Consider the following 25,850-nt stretch of genomic DNA (forward strand, 5'->3'; position numbering starts at 1 on the left):
ACACTAGATCGCGTGTTGTCGTCGTCGTCGTCGTCGTCGTCGTCGCCGCCGCCGCTTCTGCAGAAGTAGCAAATGGCAATCGTAGCAAATGCGGCGAGGGACGCCCTGCCTTCGATTCCGAATGCACAAAGTGTGTGGTCTTGTTTCTCAGTCTATATTTGGTCGGTCACGTCAGAGGGTTGAATGTAACGAATGGGTGGGAAAGAGCAAGGGGCAGCGGCTGTGTAGAACGAAAACACAAATCCTCAGGGGTGTGAGCGTTTCGAGATGAGTCGTATACATGTAAATGTTGGTCGTCAGTGACCGTGTGGCCTAATGGATAAGGCGTCGGACTTCGGATCTGAAGATTACAGGTTCGAATGCTGTCACGCTTGTGTTTTTCCAGTTCTGAAAAAGAAACATAACGTTTTAATGTAGCAATTGAGCAGTACGAAACCGTCTGAATGTTGCTGTTGACCATTTTTTGCTTGGAGATGCTCTTGAGCTTGAAACACACACAACAAGACCGGTGTTAACTAGCGAAATGGTCGGCAGAGTGCCGACACAGCGAGTTTTGACTATCACTTGCACATCTAAAACAACGTCGGAAAGTAACTCGTTCGGCTTTTGAGTCACATAAAGTATGTGCGTTAATTTTGACGCCACTAGCTCTGCATGTTGTCATGCAATTTCTTTACCTCTCAGAAATGATTATGACATAAAAGTGAAGTACGTGACGAGTGTGACGTTAGGAAAACATTAGGCATCATGGAGAGATTCTGTATGGGACCACCCAACCCAAACGAGTACTGTGTGACGTGCTACCCGGCAGGTATTCACCGAGGTAGCCGGCTAGCTCAGTCGGTAGAGCGTCAGACTCTTAATCCCAGGGTCGTGGGTTCGAGCCAGACGCTGGGCGGAACGGAATTTTGTTCCGCTGCAAGTGTAAATTACCGTTTTTCTGATTAACGAGATTTAATGGAAATAGCAACTTTAAACTTTGCCTACGTCTCTGTCAGTCGCAAGGAAGCTGTATTTGAAGGTGAAGGTGATTTTGTAGACATGTGTGAAAGACATGTTCTGAAATGCAAGTGTTGTTGTTTGGAGAGCACATCGGTTACGTGTCAGATGTGTAGTCAAGCAGTAATTTGTCGCCATAGCTGCAAATATTAGCCGGTAATATGAAGTGTTGTCAGCTAAAGTCTGATGATGCAGACGACCGTAAGGACGAAGTACCCAAGAGTACCGCTAGGCCGCGCCTCTTTAGCTCAGTGGTAGAGCACTGGTCTAATAAACCAGCGGTCGTAAGTTCCATCCTCACAGGAGAAAGATGAATTTTGGAAATCAGTTGCGCGTCGTGGCCGTATAGCAAACAGTACCTGTGATGACGAACAATTAGCGACAGGCGTTTTTTTAAGAATCACTCTCAGATGCGATTAAGGCGAATGGCGCAGATAAAGCATTTGCCAAAGCGGTACAGCATAAGGTGGGACGAGGCAGTCTGAATTACATTTTATAGATGTATTTCTCACATATCTCAGAGCCTCTCGCGATATTCGTCGTCGTCGTCGTCGTCGTCGTCGTCGTCGTCGTCGTCGCCGCCGCCGCTTCTGCAGAAGTAGCAAATGGCAATCGTAGCAAATGCGGCGAGGGACGCCCTGCCTTCGATTCCGAATGCACAAAGTGTGTGGTCTTGTTTCTCAGTCTATATTTGGTCGGTCACGTCAGAGGTTGAATGTAACGAATGGGTGGGAAAGAGCAAGGGGCAGCGGCTGTGTAGAACGAAAACACAAATCCTCAGGGGTGTGAGCGTTTCGAGATGAGTCGTATACATGTAAATGTTGGTCGTCAGTGACCGTGTGGCCTAATGGATAAGGCGTCGGACTTCGGATCTGAAGATTACAGGTTCGAATGCTGTCACGCTTGTGTTTTTCCAGTTCTGAAAAAGAAACATAACGTTTTAATGTAGCAATTGAGCAGTACGAAACCGTCTGAATGTTGCTGTTGACCATTTTTGGCTTGGAGATGCTCTTGAGCTTGAAACACACACAACAAGACCGGTGTTAACTAGCGAAATGGTCGGCAGAGTGCCGACACAGCGAGTTTTGACTATCACTTGCACATCTAAAACAACGTCGGAAAGTAACTCGTTCGGCTTTTGAGTCACATAAAGTATGTGCGTTAATTTTGACGCCACTAGCTCTGCATGTTGTCATGCAATTTCTTTACCTCTCAGAAATGATTATGACATAAAAGTGAAGTACGTGACGAGTGTGACGTTAGGAAAACATTAGGCATCATGGAGAGATTCTGTATGGGACCACCCAACCCAAACGAGTACTGTGTGACGTGCTACCCGGCAGTTATTCACCGAGGTAGCCGGCAAGCTCAGTCGGTAGAGCGTCAGACTCTTAATCCCAGGGTCGTGGGTTCGAGCCAGACGCTGGGCGGAACGGAAATTTGTTCCGCTGCAAGTGTAAATTCCAGTTTTTCTGATTAACGAGATTTAATGGAAATAGCAACTTTAAACTTTGCCTACGTCTCTGTCAGTCGCAAGGAAGCTGTATTTGAAGGTGAAGATGATTTTGTAGACATGTGTGAAAGACATGTTCTGAAATGCAAGTGTTGTTGTTTGGAGAGCACATCGGTTACGTGTCAGATGTGTAGTCAAGCAGTAATTTGTCGCCATAGCTGCAAATATTAGCCGGTAATATGAAGTGTTGTCAGCTAAAGTCTGATGATGCAGACGACCGTAAGGACGAAGTACCCAAGAGTACCGCTAGGCCGCGCCTCTTTAGCTCAGTGGTAGAGCACTGGTCTAATAAACCAGGGGTCGTAAGTTCCATCCTCACAGGAGAAAGATGAATTTTGGAAATCAGTTGCGCGTCGTGGCCGTATAGCAAACAGTACCTGTGATGACGAACAATTAGCGACAGGCGTTTTTTTAAGAATCACTCTCAGATGCGATTAAGGCGAATGGCGCAGATAAAGCATTTGCCAAAGCGGTACAGCATAAGGTGGGACGAGGCAGTCTGAATTACATTTTATAGATGTATTTCTCACATATCTCAGAGCCTCTCGCGGTATTCGTCGTCGTCGTCGTCGTCGTCGTCGTCGTCGTCGTCGCCGCCGCCGCTTCTGCAGAAGTAGCAAATGGCAATCGTAGCAAATGCGGCGAGGGACGCCCTGCCTTCGATTCCGAATGCACAAAGTGTGTGGTCTTGTTTCTCAGTCTATATTTGGTCGGTCACGTCAGAGGTTGAATGTAACGAATGGGTGGGAAAGAGCAAGGGGCAGCGGCTGTGTAGAACGAAAACACAAATCCTCAGGGGTGTGAGCGTTTCGAGATGAGTCGTATACATGTAAATGTTGGTCGTCAGTGACCGTGTGGCCTAATGGATAAGGCGTCGGACTTCGGATCTGAAGATTACAGGTTCGAATGCTGTCACGCTTGTGTTTTTCCAGTTCTGAAAAAGAAACATAACGTTTTAATGTAGCAATTGAGCAGTACGAAACCGTCTGAATGTTGCTGTTGACCATTTTTGGCTTGGAGATGCTCTTGAGCTTGAAACACACACAACAAGACCGGTGTTAACTAGCGAAATGGTCGGCAGAGTGCCGACACAGCGAGTTTTGACTATCACTTGCACATCTAAAACAACGTCGGAAAGTAACTCGTTCGGCTTTTGAGTCACATAAAGTATGTGCGTTAATTTTGACGCCACTAGCTCTGCATGTTGTCATGCAATTTCTTTACCTCTCAGAAATGATTATGACATAAAAGTGAAGTACGTGACGAGTGTGACGTTAGGAAAACATTAGGCATCATGGAGAGATTCTGTATGGGACCACCCAACCCAAACGAGTACTGTGTGACGTGCTACCCGGCAGTTATTCACCGAGGTAGCCGGCTAGCTCAGTCGGTAGAGCGTCAGACTCTTAATCCCAGGGTCGTGGGTTCGAGCCAGACGCTGGGCGGAACGGAAATTTGTTCCGCTGCAAGTGTAAATTCCAGTTTTTCTGATTAACGAGATTTAATGGAAATAGCAACTTTAAACTTTGCCTACGTCTCTGTCAGTCGCAAGGAAGCTGTATTTGAAGGTGAAGGTGATTTTGTAGACATGTGTGAAAGACATGTTCTGAAATGCAAGTGTTGTTGTTTGGAGAGCACATCGGTTACGTGTCAGATGTGTAGTCAAGCAGTAATTTGTCGCCATAGCTGCAAATATTAGCCGGTAATATGAAGTGTTGTCAGCTAAAGTCTGATGATGCAGACGACCGTAAGGACGAAGTACCCAAGAGTACCGCCAGGCCGCGCCTCTTTAGCTCAGTGGTAGAGCACTGGTCTAATAAACCAGGGGTCGTAAGTTCCATCCTCACAGGAGAAAGATGAATTTTGGAAATCAGTTGCGCGTCGTGGCCGTATAGCAAACAGTACCTGTGATGACGAACAATTAGCGACAGGCGTTTTTTTAAGAATCACTCTCAGATGCGATTAAGGCGAATGGCGCAGATAAAGCATTTGCCAAAGCGGTACAGCATAAGGTGGGACGAGGCAGTCTGAATTACATTTTATAGATGTATTTCTCACATATCTCAGAGCCTCTCGCGATATTCGTCGTCGTCGTCGTCGTCGTCGTCGTCGTCGTCGTCGTCGCCGCCGCCGCCGCTTCTGCAGAAGTAGCAAATGGCAATCGTAGCAAATGCGGCGAGGGACGCCCTGCCTTCGATTCCGAATGCACAAAGTGTGTGGTCTTGTTTCTCAGTCTATATTTGGTCGGTCACGTCAGAGGTTGAATGTAACGAATGGGTGGGAAAGAGCAAGGGGCAGCGGCTGTGTAGAACGAAAACACAAATCCTCAGGGGTGTGAGCGTTTCGAGATGAGTCGTATACATGTAAATGTTGGTCGTCAGTGACCGTGTGGCCTAATGGATAAGGCGTCGGACTTCGGATCTGAAGATTACAGGTTCGAATGCTGTCACGCTTGTGTTTTTCCAGTTCTGAAAAAGAAACATAACGTTTTAATGTAGCAATTGAGCAGTACGAAACCGTCTGAATGTTGCTGTTGACCATTTTTGGCTTGGAGATGCTCTTGAGCTTGAAACACACACAACAAGACCGGTGTTAACTAGCGAAATGGTCGGCAGAGTGCCGACACAGCGAGTTTTGACTATCACTTGCACATCTAAAACAACGTCGGAAAGTAACTCGTTCGGCTTTTGAGTCACATAAAGTATGTGCGTTAATTTTGACGCCACTAGCTCTGCATGTTGTCATGCAATTTCTTTACCTCTCAGAAATGATTATGACATAAAAGTGAAGTACGTGACGAGTGTGACGTTAGGAAAACATTAGGCATCATGGAGAGATTCTGTATGGGACCACCCAACCCAAACGAGTACTGTGTGACGTGCTACCCGGCAGTTATTCACCGAGGTAGCCGGCTAGCTCAGTCGGTAGAGCGTCAGACTCTTAATCCCAGGGTCGTGGGTTCGAGCCAGACGCTGGGCGGAACGGAAATTTGTTCCGCTGCAAGTGTAAATTCCAGTTTTTCTGATTAACGAGATTTAATGGAAATAGCAACTTTAAACTTTGCCTACGTCTCTGTCAGTCGCAAGGAAGCTGTATTTGAAGGTGAAGATGATTTTGTAGACATGTGTGAAAGACATGTTCTGAAATGCAAGTGTTGTTGTTTGGAGAGCACATCGGTTACGTGTCAGATGTGTAGTCAAGCAGTAATTTGTCGCCATAGCTGCAAATATTAGCCGGTAATATGAAGTGTTGTCAGCTAAAGTCTGATGATGCAGACGACCGTAAGGACGAAGTACCCAAGAGTACCGCCAGGCCGCGCCTCTTTAGCTCAGTGGTAGAGCACTGGTCTAATAAACCAGGGGTCGTAAGTTCCATCCTCACAGGAGAAAGATGAATTTTGGAAATCAGTTGCGCGTCGTGGCCGTATAGCAAACAGTACCTGTGATGACGAACAATTAGCGACAGGCGTTTTTTTAAGAATCACTCTCAGATGCGATTAAGGCGAATGGCGCAGATAAAGCATTTGCCAAAGCGGTACAGCATAAGGTGGGACGAGGCAGTCTGAATTACATTTTATAGATGTATTTCTCACATATCTCAGAGCCTCTCGCGATATTCGTCGTCGTCGTCGTCGTCGTCGTCGTCGTCGTCGTCGCCGCCGCCGCCGCTTCTGCAGAAGTAGCAAATGGCAATCGTAGCAAATGCGGCGAGGGACGCCCTGCCTTCGATTCCGAATGCACAAAGTGTGTGGTCTTGTTTCTCAGTCTATATTTGGTCGGTCACGTCAGAGGTTGAATGTAACGAATGGGTGGGAAAGAGCAAGGGGCAGCGGCTGTGTAGAACGAAAACACAAATCCTCAGGGGTGTGAGCGTTTCGAGATGAGTCGTATACATGTAAATGTGGGTCGTCAGTGACCGTGTGGCCTAATGGATAAGGCGTCGGACTTCGGATCTGAAGATTACAGGTTCGAATGCTGTCACGCTTGTGTTTTTCCAGTTCTGAAAAAGAAACATAACGTTTTAATGTAGCAATTGAGCAGTACGAAACCGTCTGAATGTTGCTGTTGACCATTTTTTGCTTGGAGATGCTCTTGAGCTTGAAACACACACAACAAGACCGGTGTTAACTAGCGAAATGGTCGGCAGAGTGCCGACACAGCGAGTTTTGACTATCACTTGCACATCTAAAACAACGTCGGAAAGTAACTCGTTCGGCTTTTGAGTCACATAAAGTATGTGCGTTAATTTTGACGCCACTAGCTCTGCATGTTGTCATGCAATTTCTTTACCTCTCAGAAATGATTATGACATAAAAGTGAAGTACGTGACGAGTGTGACGTTAGGAAAACATTAGGCATCATGGAGAGATTCTGTATGGGACCACCCAACCCAAACGAGTACTGTGTGACGTGCTACCCGGCAGGTATTCACCGAGGTAGCCGGCTACCTCAGTCGGTAGAGCGTCAGACTCTTAATCCCAGGGTCGTGGGTTCGAGCCAGACGCTGGGCGGAACGGAATTTTGTTCCGCTGCAAGTGTAAATTACCGTTTTTCTGATTAACGAGATTTAATGGAAATAGCAACTTTAAACTTTGCCTACGTCTCTGTCAGTCGCAAGGAAGCTGTATTTGAAGGTGAAGGTGATTTTGTAGACATGTGTGAAAGACATGTTCTGAAATGCAAGTGTTGTTGTTTGGAGAGCACATCGGTTACGTGTCAGATGTGTAGTCAAGCAGTAATTTGTCGCCATAGCTGCAAATATTAGCCGGTAATATGAAGTGTTGTCAGCTAAAGTCTGATGATGCAGACGACCGTAAGGACGAAGTACCCAAGAGTACCGCTAGGCCGCGCCTCTTTAGCTCAGTGGTAGAGCACTGGTCTAATAAACCAGGGGTCGTAAGTTCCATCCTCACAGGAGAAAGATGAATTTTGGAAATCAGTTGCGCGTCGTGGCCATATAGCAAACAGTACCTGTGATGACGAACAATTAGCGACAGGCGTTTTTTTAAGAATCACTCTCAGAATGTCGTCGTCGCCGCCGCCGCCGCTTCTGCAGAAGTAGCAAATGGCAATCGTAGCAAATGCGGCGAGGGACGCCCTGCCTTCGATTCCGAATGCACAAAGTGTGTGGTCTTGTTTCTCAGTCTATATTTGGTCGGTCACGTCAGAGGTTGAATGTAACGAATGGGTGGGAAAGAGCAAGGGGCAGCGGCTGTGTAGAACGAAAACACAAATCCTCAGGGGTGTGAGCGTTTCGAGATGAGTCGTATACATGTAAATGTTGGTCGTCAGTGACCGTGTGGCCTAATGGATAAGGCGTCGGACTTCGGATCTGAAGATTACAGGTTCGAATGCTGTCACGCTTGTGTTTTTCCAGTTCTGAAAAAGAAACATAACGTTTTAATGTAGCAATTGAGCAGTACGAAACCGTCTGAATGTTGCTGTTGACCATTTTTTGCTTGGAGATGCTCTTGAGCTTGAAACACACACAACAAGACCGGTGTTAACTAGCGAAATGGTCGGCAGAGTGCCGACACAGCGAGTTTTGACTATCACTTGCACATCTAAAACAACGTCGGAAAGTAACTCGTTCGGCTTTTGAGTCACATAAAGTATGTGCGTTAATTTTGACGCCACTAGCTCTGCATGTTGTCATGCAATTTCTTTACCTCTCAGAAATGATTATGACATAAAAGTGAAGTACGTGACGAGTGTGACGTTAGGAAAACATTAGGCATCATGGAGAGATTCTGTATGGGCCCACCCAACCCAAACGAGTACTGTGTGACGTGCTACCCGGCAGGTATTCACCGAGGTAGCCGGCTAGCTCAGTCGGTAGAGCGTCAGACTCTTAATCCCAGGGTCGTGGGTTCGAGCCAGACGCTGGGCGGAACGGAAATTTGTTCCGCTGCAAGTGTAAATTCCAGTTTTTCTGATTAACGAGATTTAATGGAAATAGCAACTTTAAACTTTGCCTACGTCTCTGTCAGTCGCAAGGAAGCTGTATTTGAAGGTGAAGATGATTTTGTAGACATGTGTGAAAGACATGTTCTGAAATGCAAGTGTTGTTGTTTGGAGAGCACATCGGTTACGTGTCAGATGTGTAGTCAAGCAGTAATTTGTCGCCATAGCTGCAAATATTAGCCGGTAATATGAAGTGTTGTCAGCTAAAGTCTGATGATGCAGACGACCGTAAGGACGAAGTACCCAAGAGTACCGCTAGGCCGCGCCTCTTTAGCTCAGTGGTAGAGCACTGGTCTAATAAACCAGCGGTCGTAAGTTCCATCCTCACAGGAGAAAGATGAATTTTGGAAATCAGTTGCGCGTCGTGGCCGTATAGCAAACAGTACCTGTGATGACGAACAATTAGCGACAGGCGTTTTTTTAAGAATCACTCTCAGATGCGATTAAGGCGAATGGCGCAGATAAAGCATTTGCCAAAGCGGTACAGCATAAGGTGGGACGAGGCAGTCTGAATTACATTTTATAGATGTATTTCTCACATATCTCAGAGCCTCTCGCGATATTCGTCGTCGTCGTCGTCGTCGTCGTCGTCGTCGTCGTCGCCGCCGCCGCCGCTTCTTCAGAAGTAGCAAATGGCAATCGTAGCAAATGCGGCGAGGGACGCCCTGCCTTCGATTCCGAATGCACAAAGTGTGTGGTCTTGTTTCTCAGTCTATATTTGGTCGGTCACGTCAGAGGTTGAATGTAACGAATGGGTGGGAAAGAGCAAGGGGCAGCGGCTGTGTAGAACGAAAACACAAATCCTCAGGGGTGTGAGCGTTTCGAGATGAGTCGTATACATGTAAATGTTGGTCGTCAGTGACCGTGTGGCCTAATGGATAAGGCGTCGGACTTCGGATCTGAAGATTACAGGTTCGAATGCTGTCACGCTTGTGTTTTTCCAGTTCTGAAAAAGAAACATAACGTTTTAATGTAGCAATTGAGCAGTACGAAACCGTCTGAATGTTGCTGTTGACCATTTTTTGCTTGGAGATGCTCTTGAGCTTGAAACACACACAACAAGACCGGTGTTAACTAGCGAAATGGTCGGCAGAGTGCCGACACAGCGAGTTTTGACTATCACTTGCACATCTAAAACAACGTCGGAAAGTAACTCGTTCGGCTTTTGAGTCACATAAAGTATGTGCGTTAATTTTGACGCCACTAGCTCTGCATGTTGTCATGCAATTTCTTTACCTCTCAGAAATGATTATGACATAAAAGTGAAGTACGTGACGAGTGTGACGTTAGGAAAACATTAGGCATCATGGAGAGATTCTGTATGGGACCACCCAACCCAAACGAGTACTGTGTGACGTGCTACCCGGCAGGTATTCACCGAGGTAGCCGGCTAGCTCAGTCGGTAGAGCGTCAGACTCTTAATCCCAGGGTCGTGGGTTCGAGCCAGACGCTGGGCGGAACGGAAATTTGTTCCGCTGCAAGTGTAAATTACCGTTTTTCTGATTAACGAGATTTAATGGAAATAGCAACTTTAAACTTTGCCTACGTCTCTGTCAGTCGCAAGGAAGCTGTATTTGAAGGTGAAGGTGATTTTGTAGACATGTGTGAAAGACATGTTCTGAAATGCAAGTGTTGTTGTTTGGAGAGCACATCGGTTACGTGTCAGATGTGTAGTCAAGCAGTAATTTGTCGCCATAGCTGCAAATATTAGCCGGTAATATGAAGTGTTGTCAGCTAAAGTCTGATGATGCAGACGACCGTAAGGACGAAGTACCCAAGAGTACCGCTAGGCCGCGCCTCTTTAGCTCAGTGGTAGAGCACTGGTCTAATAAACCAGGGGTCGTAAGTTCCATCCTCACAGGAGAAAGATGAATTTTGGAAATCAGTTGCGCGTCGTGGCCGTATAGCAAACAGTACCTGTGATGACGAACAATTAGCGACAGGCGTTTTTTTAAGAATCACTCTCAGATGCGATTAAGGCGAATGGCGCAGATAAAGCATTTGCCAAAGCGGTACAGCATAAGGTGGGACGAGGCAGTCTGAATTACATTTTATAGATGTATTTCTCACATATCTCAGAGCCTCTCGCGATATTCGTCGTCGTCGTCGTCGTCGTCGTCGTCGTCGTCGTCGTCGTCGCCGCCGCCGCCGCTTCTGCAGAAGTAGCAAATGGCAATCGTAGCAAATGCGGCGAGGGACGCCCTGCCTTCGATTCCGAATGCACAAAGTGTGTGGTCTTGTTTCTCAGTCTATATTTGGTCGGTCACGTCAGAGGTTGAATGTAACGAATGGGTGGGAAAGAGCAAGGGGCAGCGGCTGTGTAGAACGAAAACACAAATCCTCAGGGGTGTGAGCGTTTCGAGATGAGTCGTATACATGTAAATGTTGGTCGTCAGTGACCGTGTGGCCTAATGGATAAGGCGTCGGACTTCGGATCTGAAGATTACAGGTTCGAATGCTGTCACGCTTGTGTTTTTCCAGTTCTGAAAAAGAAACATAACGTTTTAATGTAGCAATTGAGCAGTACGAAACCGTCTGAATGTTGCTGTTGACCATTTTTTGCTTGGAGATGCTCTTGAGCTTGAAACACACACAACAAGACCGGTGTTAACTAGCGAAATGGTCGGCAGAGTGCCGACACAGCGAGTTTTGACTATCACTTGCACATCTAAAACAACGTCGGAAAGTAACTCGTTCGGCTTTTGAGTCACATAAAGTATGTGCGTTAATTTTGACGCCACTAGCTCTGCATGTTGTCATGCAATTTCTTTACCTCTCAGAAATGATTATGACATAAAAGTGAAGTACGTGACGAGTGTGACGTTAGGAAAACATTAGGCATCATGGAGAGATTCTGTATGGGACCACCCAACCCAAACGAGTACTGTGTGACGTGCTACCCGGCAGGTATTCACCGAGGTAGCCGGCTAGCTCAGTCGGTAGAGCGTCAGACTCTTAATCCCAGGGTCGTGGGTTCGAGCCAGACGCTGGGCGGAACGGAATTTTGTTCCGCTGCAAGTGTAAATTACCGTTTTTCTGATTAACGAGATTTAATGGAAATAGCAACTTTAAACTTTGCCTACGTCTCTGTCAGTCGCAAGGAAGCTGTATTTGAAGGTGAAGGTGATTTTGTAGACATGTGTGAAAGACATGTTCTGAAATGCAAGTGTTGTTGTTTGGAGAGCACATCGGTTACGTGTCAGATGTGCAGTCAAGCAGTAATTTGTCGCCATAGCTGCAAATATTAGCCGGTAATATGAAGTGTTGTCAGCTAAAGTCTGATGATGCAGACGACCGTAAGGACGAAGTACCCAAGAGTACCGCTAGGCCGCGCCTCTTTAGCTCAGTGGTAGAGCACTGGTCTAATAAACCAGGGGTCGTAAGTTCCATCCTCACAGGAGAAAGATGAATTTTGGAAATCAGTTGCGCGTCGTGGCCGTATAGCAAACAGTACCTGTGATGACGAACAATTAGCGACAGGCGTTTTTTTAAGAATCACTCTCAGATGCGATTAAGGCGAATGGCGCAGATAAAGCATTTGCCAAAGCGGTACAGCATAAGGTGGGACGAGGCAGTCTGAATTACATTTTATAGATGTATTTCTCACATATCTCAGAGCCTCTCGCGATATTCGTCGTCGTCGTCGTCGTCGTCGTCGTCGTCGTCGTCGTCGCCGCCGCCGCCGCTTCTGCAGAAGTAGCAAATGGCAATCGTAGCAAATGCGGCGAGGGACGCCCTGCCTTCGATTCCGAATGCACAAAGTGTGTGGTCTTGTTTCTCAGTCTATATTTGGTCGGTCACGTCAGAGGTTGAATGTAACGAATGGGTGGGAAAGAGCAAGGGGCAGCGGCTGTGTAGAACGAAAACACAAATCCTCAGGGGTGTGAGCGTTTCGAGATGAGTCGTATACATGTAAATGTTGGTCGTCAGTGACCGTGTGGCCTAATGGATAAGGCGTCGGACTTCGGATCTGAAGATTACAGGTTCGAATGCTGTCACGCTTGTGTTTTTCCAGTTCTGAAAAAGAAACATAACGTTTTAATGTAGCAATTGAGCAGTACGAAACCGTCTGAATGTTGCTGTTGACCATTTTTTGCTTGGAGATGCTCTTGAGCTTGAAACACACACAACAAGACCGGTGTTAACTAGCGAAATGGTCGGCAGAGTGCCGACACAGCGAGTTTTGACTATCACTTGCACATCTAAAACAACGTCGGAAAGTAACTCGTTCGGCTTTTGAGTCACATAAAGTATGTGCGTTAATTTTGACGCCACTAGCTCTGCATGTTGTCATGCAATTTCTTTACCTCTCAGAAATGATTATGACATAAAAGTGAAGTACGTGACGAGTGTGACGTTAGGAAAACATTAGGCATCATGGAGAGATTCTGTATGGGACCACCCAACCCAAACGAGTACTGTGTGACGTGCTACCCGGCAGGTATTCACCGAGGTAGCCGGCTAGCTCAGTCGGTAGAGCGTCAGACTCTTAATCCCAGGGTCGTGGGTTCGAGCCAGACGCTGGGCGGAACGGAAATTTGTTCCGCTGCAAGTGTAAATTACCGTTTTTCTGATTAACGAGATTTAATGGAAATAGCAACTTTAAACTTTGCCTACGTCTCTGTCAGTCGCAAGGAAGCTGTATTTGAAGGTGAAGGTGATTTTGTAGACATGTGTGAAAGACATGTTCTGAAATGCAAGTGTTGTTGTTTGGAGAGCACATCGGTTACGTGTCAGATGTGTAGTCAAGCAGTAATTTGTCGCCATAGCTGCAAATATTAGCCGGTAATATGAAGTGTTGTCAGCTAAAGTCTGATGATGCAGACGACCGTAAGGACGAAGTACCCAAGAGTACCGCTAGGCCGCGCCTCTTTAGCTCAGTGGTAGAGCACTGGTCTAATAAACCAGGGGTCGTAAGTTCCATCCTCACAGGAGAAAGATGAATTTTGGAAATCAGTTGCGCGTCGTGGCCGTATAGCAAACAGTACCTGTGATGACGAACAATTAGCGACAGGCGTTCTTTTAAGAATCACTCTCAGATGCGATTAAGGCGAATGGCGCAGATAAAGCATTTGCCAAAGCGGTACAGCATAAGGTGGGACGAGGCAGTCTGAATTACATTTTATAGATGTATTTCTCACATATCTCAGAGCCTCTCGCGATATTCGTCGTCGTCGTCGTCGTCGTCGTCGTCGTCGTCGTCGCCGCCGCCGCCGCTTCTGCAGAAGTAGCAAATGGCAATCGTAGCAAATGCGGCGAGGGACGCCCTGCCTTCGATTCCGAATGCACAAAGTGTGTGGTCTTGTTTCTCAGTCTATATTTGGTCGGTCACGTCAGAGGTTGAATGTAACGAATGGGTGGGAAAGAGCAAGGGGCAGCGGCTGTGTAGAACGAAAACACAAATCCTCAGGGGTGTGAGCGTTTCGAGATGAGTCGTATACATGTAAATGTTGGTCGTCAGTGACCGTGTGGCCTAATGGATAAGGCGTCGGACTTCGGATCTGAAGATTACAGGTTCGAATGCTGTCACGCTTGTGTTTTTCCAGTTCTGAAAAAGAAACATAACGTTTTAATGTAGCAATTGAGCAGTACGAAACCGTCTGAATGTTGCTGTTGACCATTTTTTGCTTGGAGATGCTCTTGAGCTTGAAACACACACAACAAGACCGGTGTTAACTAGCGAAATGGTCGGCAGAGTGCCGACACAGCGAGTTTTGACTATCACTTGCACATCTAAAACAACGTCGGAAAGTAACTCGTTCGGCTTTTGAGTCACATAAAGTATGTGCGTTAATTTTGACGCCACTAGCTCTGCATGTTGTCATGCAATTTCTTTACCTCTCAGAAATGATTATGACATAAAAGTGAAGTACGTGACGAGTGTGACGTTAGGAAAACATTAGGCATCATGGAGAGATTCTGTATGGGACCACCCAACCCAAACGAGTACTGTGTGACGTGCTACCCGGCAGGTATTCACCGAGGTAGCCGGCTAGCTCAGTCGGTAGAGCGTCAGACTCTTAATCCCAGGGTCGTGGGTTCGAGCCAGACGCTGGGCGGAACGGAATTTTGTTCCGCTGCAAGTGTAAATTACCGTTTTTCTGATTAACGAGATTTAATGGAAATAGCAACTTTAAACTTTGCCTACGTCTCTGTCAGTCGCAAGGAAGCTGTATTTGAAGGTGAAGGTGATTTTGTAGACATGTGTGAAAGACATGTTCTGAAATGCAAGTGTTGTTGTTTGGAGAGCACATCGGTTACGTGTCAGATGTGTAGTCAAGCAGTAATTTGTCGCCATAGCTGCAAATATTAGCCGGTAATATGAAGTGTTGTCAGCTAAAGTCTGATGATGCAGACGACCGTAAGGACGAAGTACCCAAGAGTACCGCTAGGCCGCGCCTCTTTAGCTCAGTGGTAGAGCACTGGTCTAATAAACCAGGGGTCGTAAGTTCCATCCTCACAGGAGAAAGATGAATTTTGGAAATCAGTTGCGCGTCGTGGCCGTATAGCAAACAGTACCTGTGATGACGAACAATTAGCGACAGGCGTTTTTTTAAGAATCACTCTCAGATGCGATTAAGGCGAATGGCGCAGATAAAGCATTTGCCAAAGCGGTACAGCATAAGGTGGGACGAGGCAGTCTGAATTACATTTTATAGATGTATTTCTCACATATCTCAGAGCCTCTCGCGATATTCGTCGTCGTCGTCGTCGTCGTCGTCGTCGTCGTCGTCGTCGCCGCCGCCGCCGCCGCTTCTGCAGAAGTAGCAAATGGCAATCGTAGCAAATGCGGCGAGGGACGCCCTGCCTTCGATTCCGAATGCACAAAGTGTGTGGTCTTGTTTCTCAGTCTATATTTGGTCGGTCACGTCAGAGGTTGAATGTAACGAATGGGTGGGAAAGAGCAAGGGGCAGCGGCTGTGTAGAACGAAAACACAAATCCTCAGGGGTGTGAGCGTTTCGAGATGAGTCGTATACATGTAAATGTTGGTCGTCAGTGACCGTGTGGCCTAATGGATAAGGCGTCGGACTTCGGATCTGAAGATTACAGGTTCGAATGCTGTCACGCTTGTGTTTTTCCAGTTCTGAAAAAGAAACATAACGTTTTAATGTAGCAATTGAGCAGTACGAAACCGTCTGAATGTTGCTGTTGACCATTTTTTGCTTGGAGATGCTCTTGAGCTTGAAACACACACAACAAGACCGGTGTTAACTAGCGAAATGGTCGGCAGAGTGCCGACACAGCGAGTTTTGACTATCACTTGCACATCTAAAACAACGTCGGAAAGTAACTCGTTCGGCTTTTGAGTCACATAAAGTATGTGCGTTAATTTTGACGCCACTAGCTCTGCATGTTGTCATGCAATTTCTTTACCTCTCAGAAATGATTATGACATAAAAGTGAAGTACGTGACGAGTGTGACGTTAGGAAAACATTAGGCATCATGGAGAGATTCTGTATGGGACCACCCAACCCAAACGAGTACTGTGTGACGTGCTACCCGGCAGGTATTCACCGAGGTAGCCGGCTAGCTCAGTCGGTAGAGCGTCAGACTCTTAATCCCAGGGTCGTGGGTTCGAGCCAGACGCTGGGCGGAACGGAAATTTGTTCCGCTGCAAGTGTAAATTCCAGTTTTTCTGATTAACGAGATTTAATGGAAATAGCAACTTTAAACTTTGCCTACGTCTCTGTCAGTCGCAAGGAAGCTGTATTTGAAGGTGAAGATGATTTTGTAGACATGTGTGAAAGACATGTTCTGAAATGCAAGTGTTGTTGTTTGGAGAGCACATCGGTTACGTGTCAGATGTGTAGTCAAGCAGTAATTTGTCGCCATAGCTGCAAATATTAGCCGGTAATATGAAGTGTTGTCAGCTAAAGTCTGATGATGCAGACGACCGTAAGGACGAAGTACCCAAGAGTACCGGTAGGCCGCGCCTCTTTAGCTCAGTGGTAGAGCACTGGTCTAATAAACCAGGGGTCGTAAGTTCCATCCTCACAGGAGAAAGATGAATTTTGGAAATCAGTTGCGCGTCGTGGCCGTATAGCAAACAGTACCTGTGATGACGAACAATTAGCGACAGGCGTTTTTTTAAGAATCACTCTCAGATGCGATTAAGGCGAATGGCGCAGATGAAGCATTTGCCAAAGCGGTACAGCATAAGGTGGGACGAGGCAGTCTGAATTACATTTTATAGATGTATTTCTCACATATCTCAGAGCCTCTCGCGATATTCGTCGTCGTCGTCGTCGTCGTCGTCGTCGCCGCCGCCGCCGCTTCTGCAGAAGTAGCAAATGGCAATCGTAGCAAATGCGGCGAGGGACGCCCTGCCTTCGATTCCGAATGCACAAAGTGTGTGGTCTTGTTTCTCAGTCTATATTTGGTCGGTCACGTCAGAGGTTGAATGTAACGAATGGGTGGGAAAGAGCAAGGGGCAGCGGCTGTGTAGAACGAAAACACAAATCCTCAGGGGTGTGAGCGTTTCGAGATGAGTCGTATACATGTAAACGTTGGTCGTCAGTGACCGTGTGGCCTAATGGATAAGGCGTCGGACTTCGGATCTGAAGATTACAGGTTCGAATGCTGTCACGCTTGTGTTTTTCCAGTTCTGAAAAAGAAACATAACGTTTTAATGTAGCAATTGAGCAGTACGAAACCGTCTGAATGTTGCTGTTGACCATTTTTTGCTTGGAGATGCTCTTGAGCTTGAAACACACACAACAAGACCGGTGTTAACTAGCGAAATGGTCGGCAGAGTGCCGACACAGCGAGTTTTGACTATCACTTGCACATCTAAAACAACGTCGGAAAGTAACTCGTTCGGCTTTTGACTCACATAAAGTATGTGCGTTAATTTTGACGCCACTAGCTCTGCATGTTGTCATGCAATTTCTTTACCTCTCAGAAATGATTATGACATAAAAGTGAAGTACGTGACGAGTGTGACGTTAGGAAAACATTAGGCATCATGGAGAGATTCTGTATGGGACCACCCAACCCAAACGAGTACTGTGTGACGTGCTACCCGGCAGGTATTCACCGAGGTAGCCGGCTAGCTCAGTCGGTAGAGCGTCAGACTCTTAATCCCAGGGTCGTGGGTTCGAGCCAGACGCTGGGCGGAACGGAATTTTGTTCCGCTGCAAGTGTAAATTACCGTTTTTCTGATTAACGAGATTTAATGGAAATAGCAACTTTAAACTTTGCCTACGTCTCTGTCAGTCGCAAGGAAGCTGTATTTGAAGGTGAAGGTGATTTTGTAGACATGTGTGAAAGACATGTTCTGAAATGCAAGTGTTGTTGTTTGGAGAGCACATCGGTTACGTGTCAGATGTGTAGTCAAGCAGTAATTTGTCGCCATAGCTGCAAATATTAGCCGGTAATATGAAGTGTTGTCAGCTAAAGTCTGATGATGCAGACGACCGTAAGGACGAAGTACCCAAGAGTACCGCTAGGCCGCGCCTCTTTAGCTCAGTGGTAGAGCACTGGTCTAATAAACCAGGGGTCGTAAGTTCCATCCTCACAGGAGAAAGATGAATTTTGGAAATCAGTTGCGCGTCGTGGCCGTATAGCAAACAGTACCTGTGATGACGAACAATTAGCGACAGGCGTTCTTTTAAGAATCACTCTCAGATGCGATTAAGGCGAATGGCGCAGATAAAGCATTTGCCAAAGCGGTACAGCATAAGGTGGGACGAGGCAGTCTGAATTACATTTTATAGATGTATTTCTCACATATCTCAGAGCCTCTCGCGATATTCGTCGTCGTCGTCGTCGTCGTCGTCGTCGTCGTCGTCGTCGTCGCCGCTTCTGCAGAAGTAGCAAATGGCAATCGTAGCAAATGCGGCGAGGGACGCCCTGCCTTCGATTCCGAATGCACAAAGTGTGTGGTCTTGTTTCTCAGTCTATATTTGGTCGGTCACGTCAGAGGTTGAATGTAACGAATGGGTGGGAAAGAGCAAGGGGCAGCGGCTGTGTAGAACGAAAACACAAATCCTCAGGGGTGTGAGCGTTTCGAGATGAGTCGTATACATGTAAATGTTGGTCGTCAGCGACCGTGTGGCCTAATGGATAAGGCGTCGGACTTCGGATCTGAAGATTACAGGTTCGAATGCTGTCACGCTTGTGTTTTTCCAGTTCTGAAAAAGAAACATAACGTTTTAATGTAGCAATTGAGCAGTACGAAACCGTCTGAATGTTGCTGTTGACCATTTTTTGCTTGGAGATGCTCTTGAGCTTGAAACACACACAACAAGACCGGTGTTAACTAGCGAAATGGTCGGCAGAGTGCCGACACAGCGAGTTTTGACTATCACTTGCACATCTAAAACAACGTCGGAAAGTAACTCGTTCGGCTTTTGAGTCACATAAAGTATGTGCGTTAATTTTGACGCCACTAGCTCTGCATGTTGTCATGCAATTTCTTTACCTCTCAGAAATGATTATGACATAAAAGTGAAGTACGTGACGAGTGTGACGTTAGGAAAACATTAGGCATCATGGAGAGATTCTGTATGGGACCACCCAACCCAAACGAGTACTGTGTGACGTGCTACCCGGCAGGTATTCACCGAGGTAGCCGGCTAGCTCAGTCGGTAGAGCGTCAGACTCTTAATCCCAGGGTCGTGGGTTCGAGCCAGACGCTGGGCGGAACGGAAATTTGTACCGCTGCAAGTGTAAATTACCGTTTTTCTGATTAACGAGATTTAATGGAAATAGCAACTTTAAACTTTGCCTACGTCTCTGTCAGTCGCAAGGAAGCTGTATTTGAAGGTGAAGGTGATTTTGTAGACATGTGTGAAAGACATGTTCTGAAATGCAAGTGTTGTTGTTTGGAGAGCACATCGGTTACGTGTCAGATGTGTAGTCAAGCAGTAATTTGTCGCCATAGCTGCAAATATTAGCCGGTAATATGAAGTGTTGTCAGCTAAAGTCTGATGATGCAGACGACCGTAAGGACAAAGTACCCAAGAGTACCGCTAGGCCGCGCCTCTTTAGCTCAGTGGTAGAGCACTGGTCTAATAAACCAGCGGTCGTAAGTTCCATCCTCACAGGAGAAAGATGAATTTTGGAAATCAGTTGCGCGTCGTGGCCGTATAGCAAACAGTACCTGTGATGACGAACAATTAGCGACAGGCGTTTTTTTAAGAATCACTCTCAGATGCGATTAAGGCGAATGGCGCAGATAAAGCATTTGCCAAAGCGGTACAGCATAAGGTGGGACGAGGCAGTCTGAATTACATTTTATAGATGTATTTCTCACATATCTCAGAGCCTCTCGCGATATTCGTCGTCGTCGTCGTCGTCGTCGTCGTCGCCGCCGCCGCCGCTTCTGCAGAAGTAGCAAATGGCAATCGTAGCAAATGCGGCGAGGGACGCCCTGCCTTCGATTCCGAATGCACAAAGTGTGTGGTCTTGTTTCTCAGTCTATATTTGGTCGGTCACGTCAGAGGTTGAATGTAACGAATGGGTGGGAAAGAGCAAGGGGCAGCGGCTGTGTAGAACGAAAACACAAATCCTCAGGGGTGTGAGCGTTTCGAGATGAGTCGTATACATGTAAATGTTGGTCGTCAGTGACCGTGTGGCCTAATGGATAAGGCGTCGGACTTCGGATCTGAAGATTACAGGTTCGAATGCTGTCACGCTTGTGTTTTTCCAGTTCTGAAAAAGAAACATAACGTTTTAATGTAGCAATTGAGCAGTACGAAACCGTCTGAATGTTGCTGTTGACCATTTTTGGCTTGGAGATGCTCTTGAGCTTGAAACACACACAACAAGACCGGTGTTAACTAGCGAAATGGTCGGCAGAGTGCCGACACAGCGAGTTTTGACTATCACTTGCACATCTAAAACAACGTCGGAAAGTAACTCGTTCGGCTTTTGAGTCACATAAAGTATGTGCGTTAATTTTGACGCCACTAGCTCTGCATGTTGTCATGCAATTTCTTTACCTCTCAGAAATGATTATGACATAAAAGTGAAGTACGTGACGAGTGTGACGTTAGGAAAACATTAGGCATCATGGAGAGATTCTGTATGGGACCACCCAACCCAAACGAGTACTGTGTGACGTGCTACCCGGCAGTTATTCACCGAGGTAGCCGGCTAGCTCAGTCGGTAGAGCGTCAGACTCTTAATCCCAGGGTCGTGGGTTCGAGCCAGACGCTGGGCGGAACGGAAATTTGTTCCGCTGCAAGTGTAAATTCCAGTTTTTCTGATTAACGAGATTTAATGGAAATAGCAACTTTAAACTTTGCCTACGTCTCTGTCAGTCGCAAGGAAGCTGTATTTGAAGGTGAAGATGATTTTGTAGACATGTGTGAAAGACATGTTCTGAAATGCAAGTGTTGTTGTTTGGAGAGCACATCGGTTACGTGTCAGATGTGTAGTCAAGCAGTAATTTGTCGCCATAGCTGCAAATATTAGCCGGTAATATGAAGTGTTGTCAGCTAAAGTCTGATGATGCAGACGACCGTAAGGACGAAGTACCCAAGAGTACCGCTAGGCCGCGCCTCTTTAGCTCAGTGGTAGAGCACTGGTCTAATAAACCAGGGGTCGTAAGTTCCATCCTCACAGGAGAAAGATGAATTTTGGAAATCAGTTGCGCGTCGTGGCCGTATAGCAAACAGTACCTGTGATGACGAACAATTAGCGACAGGCGTTTTTTTAAGAATCACTCTCAGATGCGATTAAGGCGAATGGCGCAGATAAAGCATTTGCCAAAGCGGTACAGCATAAGGTGGGACGAGGCAGTCTGAATTACATTTTATAGATGTATTTCTCACATATCTCAGAGCCTCTCGCGATATTCGTCGTCGTCGTCGTCGTCGTCGTCGTCGTCGTCGTCGTCGCCGCCGCCGCCGCTTCTGCAGAAGTAGCAAATGGCAATCGTAGCAAATGCGGCGAGGGACGCCCTGCCTTCGATTCCGAATGCACAAAGTGTGTGGTCTTGTTTCTCAGTCTATATTTGGTCGGTCACGTCAGAGGTTGAATGTAACGAATGGGTGGGAAAGAGCAAGGGGCAGCGGCTGTGTAGAACGAAAACACAAATCCTCAGGGGTGTGAGCGTTTCGAGATGAGTCGTATACATGTAAATGTTGGTCGTCAGTGACCGTGTGGCCTAATGGATAAGGCGTCGGACTTCGGATCTGAAGATTACAGGTTCGAATGCTGTCACGCTTGTGTTTTTCCAGTTCTGAAAAAGAAACATAACGTTTTAATGTAGCAATTGAGCAGTACGAAACCGTCTGAATGTTGCTGTTGACCATTTTTTGCTTGGAGATGCTCTTGAGCTTGAAACACACACAACAAGACCGGTGTTAACTAGCGAAATGGTCGGCAGAGTGCCGACACAGCGAGTTTTGACTATCACTTGCACATCTAAAACAACGTCGGAAAGTAACTCGTTCGGCTTTTGAGTCACATAAAGTATGTGCGTTAATTTTGACGCCACTAGCTCTGCATGTTGTCATGCAATTTCTTTACCTCTCAGAAATGATTATGACATAAAAGTGAAGTACGTGACGAGTGTGACGTTAGGAAAACATTAGGCATCATGGAGAGATTCTGTATGGGCCCACCCAACCCAAACGAGTACTGTGTGACGTGCTACCCGGCAGGTATTCACCGAGGTAGCCGGCTAGCTCAGTCGGTAGAGCGTCAGACTCTTAATCCCAGGGTCGTGGGTTCGAGCCAGACGCTGGGCGGAACGGAAATTTGTTCCGCTGCAAGTGTAAATTCCAGTTTTTCTGATTAACGAGATTTAATGGAAATAGCAACTTTAAACTTTGCCTACGTCTCTGTCAGTCGCAAGGAAGCTGTATTTGAAGGTGAAGATGATTTTGTAGACATGTGTGAAAGACATGTTCTGAAATGCAAGTGTTGTTGTTTGGAGAGCACATCGGTTACGTGTCAGATGTGTAGTCAAGCAGTAATTTGTCGCCATAGCTGCAAATATTAGCCGGTAATATGAAGTGTTGTCAGCTAAAGTCTGATGATGCAGACGACCGTAAGGACGAAGTACCCAAGAGTACCGCTAGGCCGCGCCTCTTTAGCTCAGTGGTAGAGCACTGGTCTAATAAACCAGGGGTCGTAAGTTCCATCCTCACAGGAGAAAGATGAATTTTGGAAATCAGTTGCGCGTCGTGGCCGTATAGCAAACAGTACCTGTGATGACGAACAATTAGCGACAGGCGTTTTTTTAAGAATCACTCTCAGATGCGATTAAGGCGAATGGCGCAGATAAAGCATTTGCCAAAGCGGTACAGCATAAGGTGGGACGAGGCAGTCTGAATTACATTTTATAGATGTATTTCTCACATATCTCAGAGCCTCTCGCGATATTCGTCGTCGTCGTCGTCGTCGTCGTCGTCGCCGCCGCCGCCGCTTCTTCAGAAGTAGCAAATGGCAATCGTAGCAAATGCGGCGAGGGACGCCCTGCCTTCGATTCCGAATGCACAAAGTGTGTGGTCTTGTTTCTCAGTCTATATTTGGTCGGTCACGTCAGAGGTTGAATGTAACGAATGGGTGGGAAAGAGCAAGGGGCAGCGGCTGTGTAGAACGAAAACACAAATCCTCAGGGGTGTGAGCGTTTCGAGATGAGTCGTATACATGTAAATGTTGGTCGTCAGTGACCGTGTGGCCTAATGGATAAGGCGTCGGACTTCGGATCTGAAGATTACAGGTTCGAATGCTGTCACGCTTGTGTTTTTCCAGTTCTGAAAAAGAAACATAACGTTTTAATGTAGCAATTGAGCAGTACGAAACCGTCTGAATGTTGCTGTTGACCATTTTTTGCTTGGAGATGCTCTTGAGCTTGAAACACACACAACAAGACCGGTGTTAACTAGCGAAATGGTCGGCAGAGTGCCGACACAGCGAGTTTTGACTATCACTTGCACATCTAAAACAACGTCGGAAAGTAACTCGTTCGGCTTTTGAGTCACATAAAGTATGTGCGTTAATTTTGACGCCACTAGCTCTGCATGTTGTCATGCAATTTCTTTACCTCTCAGAAATGATTATGACATAAAAGTGAAGTACGTGACGAGTGTGACGTTAGGAAAACATTAGGCATCATGGAGAGATTCTGTATGGGACCACCCAACCCAAACGAGTACTGTGTGACGTGCTACCCGGCAGGTATTCACCGAGGTAGCCGGCTAGCTCAGTCGGTAGAGCGTCAGACTCTTAATCCCAGGGTCGTGGGTTCGAGCCAGACGCTGGGCGGAACGGAAATTTGTTCCGCTGCAAGTGTAAATTACCGTTTTTCTGATTAACGAGATTTAATGGAAATAGCAACTTTAAACTTTGCCTACGTCTCTGTCAGTCGCAAGGAAGCTGTATTTGAAGGTGAAGGTGATTTTGTAGACATGTGTGAAAGACATGTTCTGAAATGCAAGTGTTGTTGTTTGGAGAGCACATCGGTTACGTGTCAGATGTGTAGTCAAGCAGTAATTTGTCGCCATAGCTGCAAATATTAGCCGGTAATATGAAGTGTTGTCAGCTAAAGTCTGATGATGCAGACGACCGTAAGGACGAAGTACCCAAGAGTACCGCTAGGCCGCGCCTCTTTAGCTCAGTGGTAGAGCACTGGTCTAATAAACCAGGGGTCGTAAGTTCCATCCTCACAGGAGAAAGATGAATTTTGGAAATCAGTTGCGCGTCGTGGCCGTATAGCAAACAGTACCTGTGATGACGAACAATTAGCGACAGGCGTTTTTTTAAGAATCACTCTCAGATGCGATTAAGGCGAATGGCGCAGATAAAGCATTTGCCAAAGCGGTACAGCATAAGGTGGGACGAGGCAGTCTGAATTACATTTTATAGATGTATTTCTCACATATCTCAGAGCCTCTCGCGATATTCGTCGTCGTCGTCGTCGTCGTCGTCGTCGTCGTCGTCGTCGCCGCCGCCGCCGCTTCTGCAGAAGTAGCAAATGGCAATCGTAGCAAATGCGGCGAGGGACGCCCTGCCTTCGATTCCGAATGCACAAAGTGTGTGGTCTTGTTTCTCAGTCTATATTTGGTCGGTCACGTCAGAGGTTGAATGTAACGAATGGGTGGGAAAGAGCAAGGGGCAGCGGCTGTGTAGAACGAAAACACAAATCCTCAGGGGTGTGAGCGTTTCGAGATGAGTCGTATACATGTAAATGTTGGTCGTCAGTGACCGTGTGGCCTAATGGATAAGGCGTCGGACTTCGGATCTGAAGATTACAGGTTCGAATGCTGTCACGCTTGTGTTTTTCCAGTTCTGAAAAAGAAACATAACGTTTTAATGTAGCAATTGAGCAGTACGAAACCGTCTGAATGTTGCTGTTGACCATTTTTTGCTTGGAGATGCTCTTGAGCTTGAAACACACACAACAAGACCGGTGTTAACTAGCGAAATGGTCGGCAGAGTGCCGACACAGCGAGTTTTGACTATCACTTGCACATCTAAAACAACGTCGGAAAGTAACTCGTTCGGCTTTTGAGTCACATAAAGTATGTGCGTTAATTTTGACGCCACTAGCTCTGCATGTTGTCATGCAATTTCTTTACCTCTCAGAAATGATTATGACATAAAAGTGAAGTACGTGACGAGTGTGACGTTAGGAAAACATTAGGCATCATGGAGAGATTCTGTATGGGACCACCCAACCCAAACGAGTACTGTGTGACGTGCTACCCGGCAGGTATTCACCGAGGTAGCCGGCTAGCTCAGTCGGTAGAGCGTCAGACTCTTAATCCCAGGGTCGTGGGTTCGAGCCAGACGCTGGGCGGAACGGAAATTTGTTCCGCTGCAAGTGTAAATTACCGTTTTTCTGATTAACGAGATTTAATGGAAATAGCAACTTTAAACTTTGCCTACGTCTCTGTCAGTCGCAAGGAAGCTGTATTTGAAGGTGAAGGTGATTTTGTAGACATGTGTGAAAGACATGTTCTGAAATGCAAGTGTTGTTGTTTGGAGAGCACATCGGTTACGTGTCAGATGTGCAGTCAAGCAGTAATTTGTCGCCATAGCTGCAAATATTAGCCGGTAATATGAAGTGTTGTCAGCTAAAGTCTGATGATGCAGACGACCGTAAGGACGAAGTACCCAAGAGTACCGCTAGGCCGCGCCTCTTTAGCTCAGTGGTAGAGCACTGGTCTAATAAACCAGGGGTCGTAAGTTCCATCCTCACAGGAGAAAGATGAATTTTGGAAATCAGTTGCGCGTCGTGGCCGTATAGCAAACAGTACCTGTGATGACGAACAATTAGCGACAGGCGTTTTTTTAAGAATCACTCTCAGATGCGATTAAGGCGAATGGCGCAGATAAAGCATTTGCCAAAGCGGTACAGCATAAGGTGGGACGAGGCAGTCTGAATTACATTTTATAGATGTATTTCTCACATAT

This window comes from Schistocerca gregaria, chromosome 7, assembly GCF_023897955.1.
Source record: "Schistocerca gregaria isolate iqSchGreg1 chromosome 7, iqSchGreg1.2, whole genome shotgun sequence".
NCBI lineage: Eukaryota > Metazoa > Arthropoda > Insecta > Orthoptera > Acrididae > Schistocerca > Schistocerca gregaria.